The sequence below is a fragment of the Rhodnius prolixus genome, unplaced genomic scaffold (genome assembly GCF_049639745.1).
Source record: "Rhodnius prolixus isolate KJV_2025 unplaced genomic scaffold, Rpr scaffold_1, whole genome shotgun sequence".
NCBI classification, from domain to species: Eukaryota; Metazoa; Arthropoda; class Insecta; order Hemiptera; family Reduviidae; genus Rhodnius; species Rhodnius prolixus.
Window position 1 is genome coordinate 13,585,136 of NW_027411581.1, and position 11,533 is coordinate 13,596,668.

The 11,533-nt window shown below is 32.1% G+C and overlaps 1 long non-coding RNA gene across 2 annotated transcripts; it reads right to left on the reverse strand.

Moving 5' to 3' along the window:
* Positions 1-2,507: 2,507 nt before the first annotated feature.
* LOC141455000 (uncharacterized) lies at positions 2,508-9,703 on the reverse strand. Of its 2 annotated transcripts, none has more exons than XR_012459085.1 (4): positions 9,310-9,703; positions 7,792-7,985; positions 7,278-7,470; positions 2,508-3,615 (listed from the first exon to the last, which is right to left on the reverse strand). It is a non-coding gene; the product is annotated as an uncharacterized lncRNA (long non-coding RNA). The 2 variants fall into 2 exon arrangements; XR_012459084.1 differs by lacking the exon at positions 2,508-3,615 and adding an exon at positions 3,626-3,954.
* Between the last annotated feature and the right edge of the window lie 1,830 nt (positions 9,704-11,533).

The following is an 11,533-nucleotide window of genomic DNA, read 5'->3' on the forward strand; positions in this document are numbered from 1 at the left end:
TTACCTGTCTTTTTTAGAAAACTTTAAAAATTGAATGACAGGTGCAAAATTGTAACAATTATGACAATGTTATAAAATGTTCCTCGACTTTCACTAGACTTACTATTAATTTTTTACATTTACTAAACATTTATTTTCCGTATTTAAAAGACACAGGAGTTGTATGAGAATGGTCTATGCCGGAAATTACGCTGCCGATATGAAAATCGATATAATAAAATCAATGAAATTATTATAACCAAAAGCAGCGATAGAAAGTTTCAGTGGACTTATTTTGTTTCAGCACAATTCTGATAATTTAAAATGGTCAAAGATAGGGAGTTTTCGCAGTATGCTTTTGCACCCTGTGACCAAAAAACAAACAAACAAAATAAAACCAATTTGGGCATACGGACTTGAACACTGAGAACTACCAAACCGATCTACCCACGACGGATAAATGCAATACTAAACAGACCGTAACGCAATGTTCTTACATACTCGAGTTTACACACTACTAATTTCATTTGTAAAGAACCGAAATAACTTTAAACTTTAAATAAGATTCTGATCCAAAATAAATATTCACATCAATCTTCATGTATGCCCTGGTCATTCCCTGGAAATGTGCCAGCATTTTTGAAACGCCATTACCACAAAAAAAAAAAAAAGATTCTGTGAATGAATGAGGAGCAACTGGACCCAGAAGATAGCACTTGTCTCAAGCCGCGTCAAGGTAATTACATAACTCATTGCTGTAATTGACATCAATCAGTACATAATCAGATAATTAAAATCTCTGATCTCTAGAAGAGAGAGTACTTATTGGGGAACCTTCAAATAAAACAGCCGATCACGGAACTTTGATTAAGAAATTAGAATTCTTATTGTAAACTATTGCCAAAATCATCAATAACTGCAAAAAATGTAAATCACTAATATAATATGTAACACTTACTTGTGAACGATTCCTATTACACCATTTCCTTAATTCAAACATTCTCACATACATGTCTAGTAATCACTACTTTTCGTTTCTGTTAACATTTCCAGCGTTTCAATGAAATAAGAATAAATAAAATAATAAACCGCAAATAATCTCTTAACTACCTAACCGTGAAAATAACGAATGAAAAATGTGGAAAATACCCTTGAAGAGGTTAGGGTCATTTTATATCCTAATTTACTTTCTTTTATTTTTTACATTATTATTTATCTTCTGATTACCATTTTTATATTTATCATTTTTCAGTCTTCAATCAAGTTTTGACAATATAAAAGCGTATAGCAATGTCAAAATCATAGAAACAGAATAAATGATTAGCGTTAGTTGCAGGTTCTTTTTGTGGTTTTAAGTTTAATTCTTGCTTAGAAAGCTCTAAAGGTCTTACATGACCGCTGTCTGCATTGCAGCTCCAATTGCTTGCTCCGCCACAAGTTAAACCACCAGTAGACCCAATACGAGATATATAAAACTAGCACTCAGCTTAAGTCGGGGCGATCCATAGTTATGTTGTCAAGAATGTTAATAAAGAGCACAAAGCTCATAGAAAAAGCTTTTAGGCACAAATTTTCTTGTCCGATTAGTTAGATTCTTCGACTTAAATATCTTCCAACCACCTGTCACTACGATCAGTATGGAGATCTCAGCGTTCCTCCGTGCATCCAAAAAAAAAAAAAACCAAAGGCAAACTCTTAACTCAACATCACTTTCTGCTTGATCTCCAAAAAATGCACACACCCTCAAATAGACATTTAACAGTTCATAAACCCTACCCCAAACTCTATGCACATACGCTGCACTTTATTACATTTATGTTGCAGTAAATTTAGCGATCCTCTGGTCGTTTGCTTTTTAATAACAATAATTTAAAAAGAAAAAATCATTCCTGCGACTGATTCTAATTTTACCCACATTACTTTGCGCTAATGGCTTAAAATTGTAGTTGCGGTCAAGTCGCAACTTAAAACTAATGAACTATCACTAAAAACCAGACATTCCTCGGGGATTCCCATATCTAAGCAATTGATAAATAGTATTAGTTCTTTAAGAATTAATCTGTTAAATTCATTTGACACTCAAAAAAATACATTAATTTATTTATTATATGTTTATTTGGTTGCCTTGCGAAGACTCATATTCATCCGATTTTGTTTCTCGTTTCTTTTCAGAATATTGAAAATGTGGGTAGATTCACAGTGCAGAACATGTTATTGTTGATTTTATTTATCATAGGGAACATGATTTCTTTATTTCGAACCCGTCAGCTTCGTACATTAACCGAGGTTGATGTATCAGTTGATGTAGAGTTTGATTTGCACCATCTAAGCTGGCTAATCGCTGAGATGTTCAGTTAGCCATTTACACAAACACATCATAAAGAGAAATAATCTTTTCTTGTTTAGTGGGATTTCATTTTCCGATTCAGTTTGAGTTTTTCTTCATTTTGGAAAGTTTAAAGATTCAGAAAACTTCTTTTTCTGAAAGTTTACTAGAAAAAAAACAAACATAAAAGAGTGTACATTTATGTTATGTCTGTATTAAGAACAATAAATTTTGATACCATACTTTGAAAAATAGCAAAAATTACATAATCTATTTGATGAAAAGGAAAAACATCAACATGTTACTTTTAATTAAATACATAACTTAAGGATGAAGTAGAACAATAAATTAACATCGCGCAAACGTAAAATTTTACAAATTACACCGCAATTACATTAAGCAATTATTCGCGATTTTTTTTTTCCATCTTTAAACGATTTCAGTGGTTTTAATAGTAGCCCGACAATGTTCATGAAAATTGCCACTTAGAGTACAAGGACATTATGGTTAGTTCTTATGTAGATAATCTTTTAATTTATTGTTATTTTAATGTTTTTTTTTATAGATTTTTCATTAAAATCATTACATTTCGGTTATTCTTCTTGGTTAAATTTATTTACTTATTTAAGTCGAATTTGTTCTTTAGAATAAGCCCTTTAAGAGCTGGTTGTTCGCTCACACAGTCACGGAGATTCTACAAAAACCACTTTTTCGAAACTTAGTGTTGGTTTCAGATACTAATAATTGAACGAGATAACAAATCTGAAATTAATGAGATTTCTCTTTAATTTGTTATAAAGATGCTCTTACAAAATAGGAAAAGTCAAACAATCTTTTAATAACTTTATTAGATAAAACTCAAAATTTAACTTCAAAAATTTGAAGATATATTCCCTATTCCTTCTGTAGGAGTGAGAGCAATTTATAATTCAAGATGTTATCTCAAGAATTTTCACGACAGGATTTCATTATTATCAATCAGAATCGTGATTTCATTCAATACAATGCCGAAAAGGTAAACATATACTCGTAATTCATATGGCACTGTAATTGAAAATGACAAAAAATCCTAGTCATTTATCTTTACTAACTATCGTTTTATGCAGGCACCACATTCACGATTCATGTACGATTATGTATTAGATAAAGTCAAGGCTTTCTGACGCTATTGTCACTTCCGGAACTCAAATTTTGGACCGAAAATTCGTCAAACTGATGGTGCGTATTTCTAGATGAGTTTCCAAATTTTTGGCAATTATTTTGCAAACGGCTCCACTAAATATCTTTGTTGAAGGTGAGCTGAATGCTTGCTGCATAAGAAATCACATTTTATTAAAAACCATTTTTTCAAGGAAATGTGGTTGAAGGAAGGTGGTGAGGGATAGACATTTAGCTCTTAAATTGAATCCACCCACGCCAGGATTGAAGAGGATGGACAATAGTTCTAAATAATTGATTATTATTCTAAAAGTATAATTTATGATAAAACAATGCACCTGGCTAATCAAAACATTTTTATTTGAAGCTTTTTTCCGCGGGAATTGATTTTCGGAAGTTTTCTAAAGATTGACTGTCTACTAAACGTATATTTGTGTGTCAAGCTTCGAGACAATGGTAGTCACAGGAATCGCTCAATAAAGTCGCACTTTCTGTAAATAGATTTCATTTAAATTTGAAAATTTATGATAACAAATATTATTTTCAATAAAAGTACCACTGGACAGGTTACTAAAGATTAAATCGGCATTTTATAGCAGTGCCTTGTCATTCATCTCACAGGAAATAAGCCATCTGTACTGTGTATTTTGCCAGTAAAATGATTCACATTGAGAGACCTGAATATACAGTTTGTTTGTGAAGTTTGGAAGGAAGTCGATGGAACTAGTTCCGGGGAAAATCGCTGTGGTTGACTGATTCTGGCTAAAATTTTATTGACTCATCCACAAGTCGACTCCTAAATGCATGATTCAATTTAAAATTTTTTTTACGGTTTCCATTTTAAACAAACTGCGAGTAAACTTGCCATACAAACCGAGACGATATACCACGGCTGGCCTATCTTTATAGTCCTAGAGGGCCTCTTTTTTACATTATTGTTAGCTTTGGGTCGGCCCAAGGATATTCGGATTTCTACTTAATACACCCAGAGATAGACAAACTTTTTTTAATGTTGAATTTTCTTGAACGATTGTTCCTTAGAAGCGTCTCTCCTAATTTAAGTATGTAGTCTTGAATCTAAATTGGTGAGCTCATTTAACGTTAAAACTAAATTTATTTAATAATAGATATATTAAATAAATATTATTTATTATATTTCTACATATTGTTTATAAAATATATCCAATATTCTGAAATACGGATTAGAAGAAGAACAATATGATTAATAACTTCTTTTTTTTTAGATATTAAGAAGCAATCAATACCTTCCTCAATATTTATCTACATATTTATCGAGGTATTAGTCATAAGTCGATTACTGAACCAATTTTTGTGAATACCGTATGAATAATGCACAATTATGAATAATCTATTAAAATGTACACAAAATAGAAATTTGGTCAAGTCCTAAACAACATTTTTAAGGAAATGGCAAGGGAGAAAAGAAAGAAGCTTCTAGGAAATTTTTATCAGGAACTGAAAGTTGGCCAATAAAAGTAATTGATCAAAATACGATAGAAGCTGTCGCCTCACTAAGTCTAGAGCACATCCTTTGTATTTTTTAAAACAATTACAAAAATGCAGTAAAAATTGCACTTCCAGGTTAATCTACTTACTTTAAATTTGGAATTCCAACAATTTGTGTGGTAACTGTAAAATATGCAGCGGATCAGGAAGTTGTTCTGAAGACTGTCTTTACGGAAAAGCTTACAAAGCACTCTTTTTAAAGAGCATTTCTCAAAAGAACAGCTTCCTTGAAAAAAGTTCGAAATTTAGGAACAAGCGATAAGCTCTTGTCTGTACCTGAGTATACGAACTCAAAACAAAACCATTAAAAGACGAAAAATTGCTCCAATAAGTAACACTTCTAGATAACGAATTTCGGCAAAAACGTATAAATAAGAAAGGAATATAAGAACAGAATATCACATTATTTTTTGGTATTTAAGAATTTCTGTTCAATAAAAATATAAAAACAAAGCTAGCGCTGAAAAAATGTTATTAGTTTTCTGGTGACCACAAATCTAAACCTAAACTACCGGCGCAAACTCGAAAACAACATTTTTTTACCCAATTGCAATACTTTCCCTGACTAAAAGAAATAAAACCGGATGTTGATAAATATTACAAAATAAAATTCAATTCGTTTGTACGAAATTGTTGAATAATGTTAGCAAATGAAATTTTCTTCTGTTTTATGAAAGTGAGTGTGCCCCATCTAGAGCTTCTGTAAGCTACTTTGGCCTTTGGACCATACTTTGTCCCCTTCAGCATTAACTGCACAGACCAATTTGGAGAAACAACTTTTTTTGCCTCTCGATTACAATTCAAAAATGTTAGAAAATCAGTACTTCCTCTTAAGAAGCATAAAGGAAATTAGAAAAAAATAAATTTGATCTAAAATTAAACTCAACTTATTTCACCAATTTGATTTCAAAATTTCTCTTTCTATTGTCTCAAGTTATAGTTCAATAATCAATCAATAATAAATAATACATATTTTTACAGGTTCAGATATAAAATTACATTCCTAGACCAAATAGACTGGGTTCCGTTCCAGATACGAGTTTAAGGAAATTTTAGGTCTAGAAATTATTTATTTCCTAATTGATAGAAGGAAAATTCTCTAAAATAACCACAATCAATCAATTACAAAATAAGCACCACAATGACCTCTAAAATACAAAAGTCATTACAAAAACACAAAAAATAAAACGAAATATAATATTTCAAAAACAACGAAAAGTCTATGCCATGACTTCTCAGATTTCCTTATTTTGCTGAATGATTTATATAGTTTTTAATTGGTTTAAAAAATTTCCAGTTAGTTTTAGGAAATACTGTTTGAAGGAAATTATGGAAAAAATATGCTAATTACCCCCTTTCTTTAGCCAAAGAACTTTAAAATGATTTTTAGAATTTTAAAAAAGATAATGCCGATCTTAGATTAATATAAATCAGATACATTGTTGAAAAAAAAAAATTGAATTAATTAATAATAACCACATAGATACAGCGAAATTTAAAGATTGAAATCTATACCTGTTTTTGCTTCTTCTAATTGTATCACATGGCTATTCTAGGACATATGTACACTCGAGCACAATGGTCTGTTGAAAACTGAACCACAAGAGTTACATGCTAAACCATAAATGACTATAGTACAAAACAATCGATTGCAAACTATAGGATCGAATTGGTTGACGCATCTCCAAGGTAACAGAGGACACACACACACGTACACACTCACGTGCGGACAAACATAATAATTTACAGGTAGTTTTTGTACTTTTTGTTTTGAAATATGCAAATATAATTCAATTCTGCTAAAACTAATATTTATAAAAAATATTTTGTTAATTAATATTACTTAATGTATTTATTATTCTTACCAGTTCAACCTTCTCGTAAAGGGGAACATTACAATAGTGTAAATTTTCGATTTTGAATTAGAACCGGAAACGCATGTTTTAAGTGTCATTTTAGGAAACTCTTACGGCTTCATCACATCTATAGTCTCAAAGAGGAATTAAATATGTAAGTAAAATTGCAAATTTGACGGAATTCGGTCAAACAGATGTGCTACAGAGTTGAGATTAATTTGAAACTTTTGTGTAAACTCGAAGAGCTTGGGTAGCAGAGACGCATCATTTCGGAGGAGAAATATAATGCCATCAAAGTTTGCTCCAGGAGCCACTCACCTGATTAAACTCACAGGATCAGAAGGTATACTCTAATTAGTGAGTACCTGAGGTAACTCAGTAAATGTACAGCGTCATTATTAAATAATAATAATAATAAGGGAAGGGATTACCTATGCGGTTAGCGTATTGGATACCCACGCGGAGGACCTGGGATCGAATTCAGCTGCTGGCCCTCAGATTTTCTCTTCCTAGGAGCTTTTTACATCACCGGACAGTGTTGATTGTAACGAGAGAACACTGTCCTGAGGCCGGTGGTGCTCTGATAAAAGCTCCGGGCGCCAATAACCTCAGATGTTGACGCGCCTTAAATCATAAAAAATACAAATAATAATAATAATAATAATAATAATAATAATAATAAGGGAAGGGGGGAGGGAAGGGATTAGCTATGAGGTTAGAATACTGGACTCCCACGCGGAGGTCTCGGGTTCGAATCCAGCAGCTGACCCTTAGATTTTCTCTTCCTAGGAGCTTCTTACAGCTCACTGTCCGGTGATGGACAGTGTTGTCTGTAACAAGAGAACACTGTCCGGAGGCCGGCAGTGCACTGGAAAAAGCTCCGGGCGCTAATGACCTCAGCTGTTGATGCGCCAAAATAATAATAATAATAATAATAATAATAACCTCAGGTTGACGACTTATTTATCTAGCTGGGAATAGAAACGTCCCTCTTATATCAAAAAAATTAATATTTTATTATACTAATCCAATCAATAAGTAAAGATCTTGCTCGCTTTATAAACCAGATCGTTTTCTAAATGCTACTGATTATGAAGATGCTTAAAGTTCAGTTTTGTAAATCTTCCATCGACAGTCTGCTAAAAAGAAAGAAAAGAGAATCCGATTATTCACTGAGTATTTAAGTACCTGAATTTGGAATAAAATCTTTGGATAGCAGCGGATAGAGAGCCATATTGGTTTTTATTCGGTAGTCGCAATTAATAGTTTGTTTTTTCAATTTCATTTGAAAATCCGAAAGAAATTGAGAAATTTTCAAGCCACAATCCTCATTAATGGAAATTATTATAGCAGCGGTTAACTTTATTGAGACACATCTGAATAATTTGAGGCAAGAGCCGGATGACGTAGTGGTCACAGTTTGTTCCTAACTTAATGTTTAAATTGCATTATTACAAGGTTTGTTTTTTTTTTGCACTTTCTGTTATCTGATTATAGGTTGTTGTTATTGAAATCTTAACCACAAATGATCAGAAATCAGAATGAATGTCGCTGTATTGTTGCAATAAATTGTCTATAAAAACAAAAAATTAATTAAAATAAAATTTGGGACTCCAACTGGGAGTTATCTCCTATCATTTACAAGAATACACTCAAGTCTGACCCGTTTGAATAAAGAAAGCACCTGGTTAGGATCAAGGAGTTCCTGGGTAGGACGTGGTTTCCGATCGTCTTTAAATAGAATCGGTCGAAGATAGATCATGTCTCTGTCTGGATTTCTGCTGGTTCCCTTTATGATAGCCATGGATCAAGCTTATGATATTGTAGAGTTTGTCTCTTAGATGATAAAAGTCTGTCCCGTAGCCTTGGATGGCACAATATGAATTTTCTCGACCTAAAGAATGGCGAATAATCATTCTCATTAGGTTTGAGCTTGGAACGGAAGTTGGTGGACAAAATCAAATCTGCACAACTTAGTGCCACTTCCAGCAATGAATTAATAATCGATTTATACCTCTGGGAATACCTTAGGTCAAGTTAGAAAGAGATGTTTTTGGATTTTTTTTAACAATAATAAAGAAGGAAGCGCTCCCCTCTATGCTTCACGGCACCGCAGCCAAAAGAGGCTTACCAGATAAATAAATTATATAACCTCTGGATTCTTCATTTATCTGTGCACAATAAAATAAAACAATATGGATTACCAACAAAATTCCTATTGTGTTCATTAATTGTTTGATTTAAACCTTTGTTGCAACATCTTCTGACCTAAAAACTTTTAATTGTTCTAAATGATTGTATCAGGTAAACTAGCCCGTCATTATTTTCAAATGAACCAAGGGTAAGCATCTGATAAAACTTAAAGCAGCTTCTGGACTTTGTACACAATGTATGTATTTTAAGATAAAACTTAAAGCAATCGACCAAAGTTTGTGAAAATTCAAAAAACATTATTTTGTTTACCTTTTTTCTGGATCTAACTTCTCATGATAAGGACTGAATTCAATTCAACTTTATAACATTACTTCTATTTTGTATAGTACTGTGATTGCGTCATTTTTTTTTTAAAATTAAGTTTCTCCTTAATAAAAACAGAATGTTACAAGCACACAGTCTGTAAGTGTGTTTCGTTTTGTCCAGGCGCCTCTGACCTCAGATCTTACCGCGCCTTAAATTAAAAGAAAAAAATGGAAGATTCGTGGAATAATATTTAAGAAAGATTAGGAGCTTCAGTAGATAGATGAGATGAAAGTATCAACCAGGATTATAGAAACTTCTTCGTAAAGTCACAAGTCTAGAATCTGTTTTGGGTTGTCTCGAACTTGATACATATTGTAGAATACAAATAGTATATATAACTTACACTTTCTATTGCTCTCTTTTGAAAGAACTATTCCTATGTAAAACACATCATGCAAGATCGTACGCTTGTCGTAAATATTTGTCTTTTTAACGAGATAAAAGAGTTTGAATAATCTCTTATCGTTTATGTACTCAGAGATGACATAATGAAATAAAAATGTAAATTTTAATATCTTTCTTTTATGTAAAACAAAAATGTGCATTTAAAAAAACATAAAATACATTTTGCGAGTGTAGCAGCGTGTCTGGTTTTCCATCCTCTTACATACAAAAGGACCCGAAACGTCCCTGAAAGCTATTCACGTGAACTTCCTGTATAATAACAATACAAGCCAATCTAATGTGACAAACAGGTGTTTTCTATGTTTGTTTGTTTGTTCTTTTTCAATACTATTCACGCTATTTTTTGTGAATCCGAAGTTGAGTTATTCGTATAATATTGATAAATAATCGTGGAATAATATTTAAGAAAGGTTAGGAGTTTTCAGTAGTTAGATGAGATGAAAGTATCTACCAGGATTATAAAAAATTCTTTGTAAAGAGAGTCGACTCTTGAAAGTCAGAGAGTCAGTCACAAGTCTAGAATATTAATATTTAATATTAATTAACATTAAACCCAAAAATACTTTTCATTCTAGTCTACTCAATAGTGGAATATCTACCCTGTAGCTGGGCTTCTTTACTGTCACTAATCCCTGAAGAGAAAAATATTATTCAAAATTACTCTGGAACTGCATTTTTGGTGGTGAACTGAGCATCAGGAAATTGATTTTTGACAAATCCAACGTTATGGAAAATGAAAATTTGGAAGAAACAATTTTCGTCCGTGAGAATAATAAAAATTGCACACACAAAAATTTTTGTTTGTTTTTTACCTATATTGACTTTAGATCACATATATTTTAAACTAATAATGAAGTGCACAGCCATAATGAACGTATGTACTATGTCCTTGGTTGAGTTCACGATATTTGTGCAAAACGATTACAAAATTCTTAGGTGAACTAATAGCGAAAAACGGTTATTATTACAATTTGTTTACTTAAGTTATTTTAACGTTCTTTATAATTTTCTAGTTACATTTTACCTGTATATCCACGTGAAATGAGGTCAAAATCTAAAGAATTGAAATAATCTAAAACATACGTTAAAAGTTGCAGTATCAATTCATAGATGCCGTTAGGTGCATAAAAATGTCTTGTGTAAATAAAAATGATAGGACTATCAAAAAAATAGAATTTTTGAGCGGAGATTCTGATAAATATAACAATATAAACAATTTATGGGTAAAAGTACAAAAATACCTTTAATTTTTACTTTTTCTTACTAGTTATATCTTTATTTTTTTGTGCTGATTTGTGTTTAATTTGTACATCTTAAAAGAACTTATAAAAATCAGTTTGTCGTATTAACAAATTGTCTTACAGTAAATTTTTGGTAATTACTTACTATAAGCTTTCTCTTTCTAGATGCTGAGGTTGTCGCCCAAAGCAATACTTCCTCCTCTTCTACCCAGCTAGTTAATCTTCTCCCCTCTTGTTTGCTGCTGAGCCGATCTCTTCTTTTAAGCACCTGAGGAATTTCAGTTCATTGGCCAATGATAGGCCTTCCAAACGGGTGCCACCTTTGTTCTGGCTGTATCTATATTTTAACCACTTTTTCAGCGAGCTTGTCCAAGATTCAGCGGTTTTAAGAAGTTTTTCTTTGAAAATGGAGCTAACAATTCTTTTCTTATTGCCCTTCAAATGTAAGGGATTTCATTCAGTGTTCAGTGCAGTGGAATTCAATAAGGTAATCCCAGGTTCCAATCCAGATTTCTGTTTTT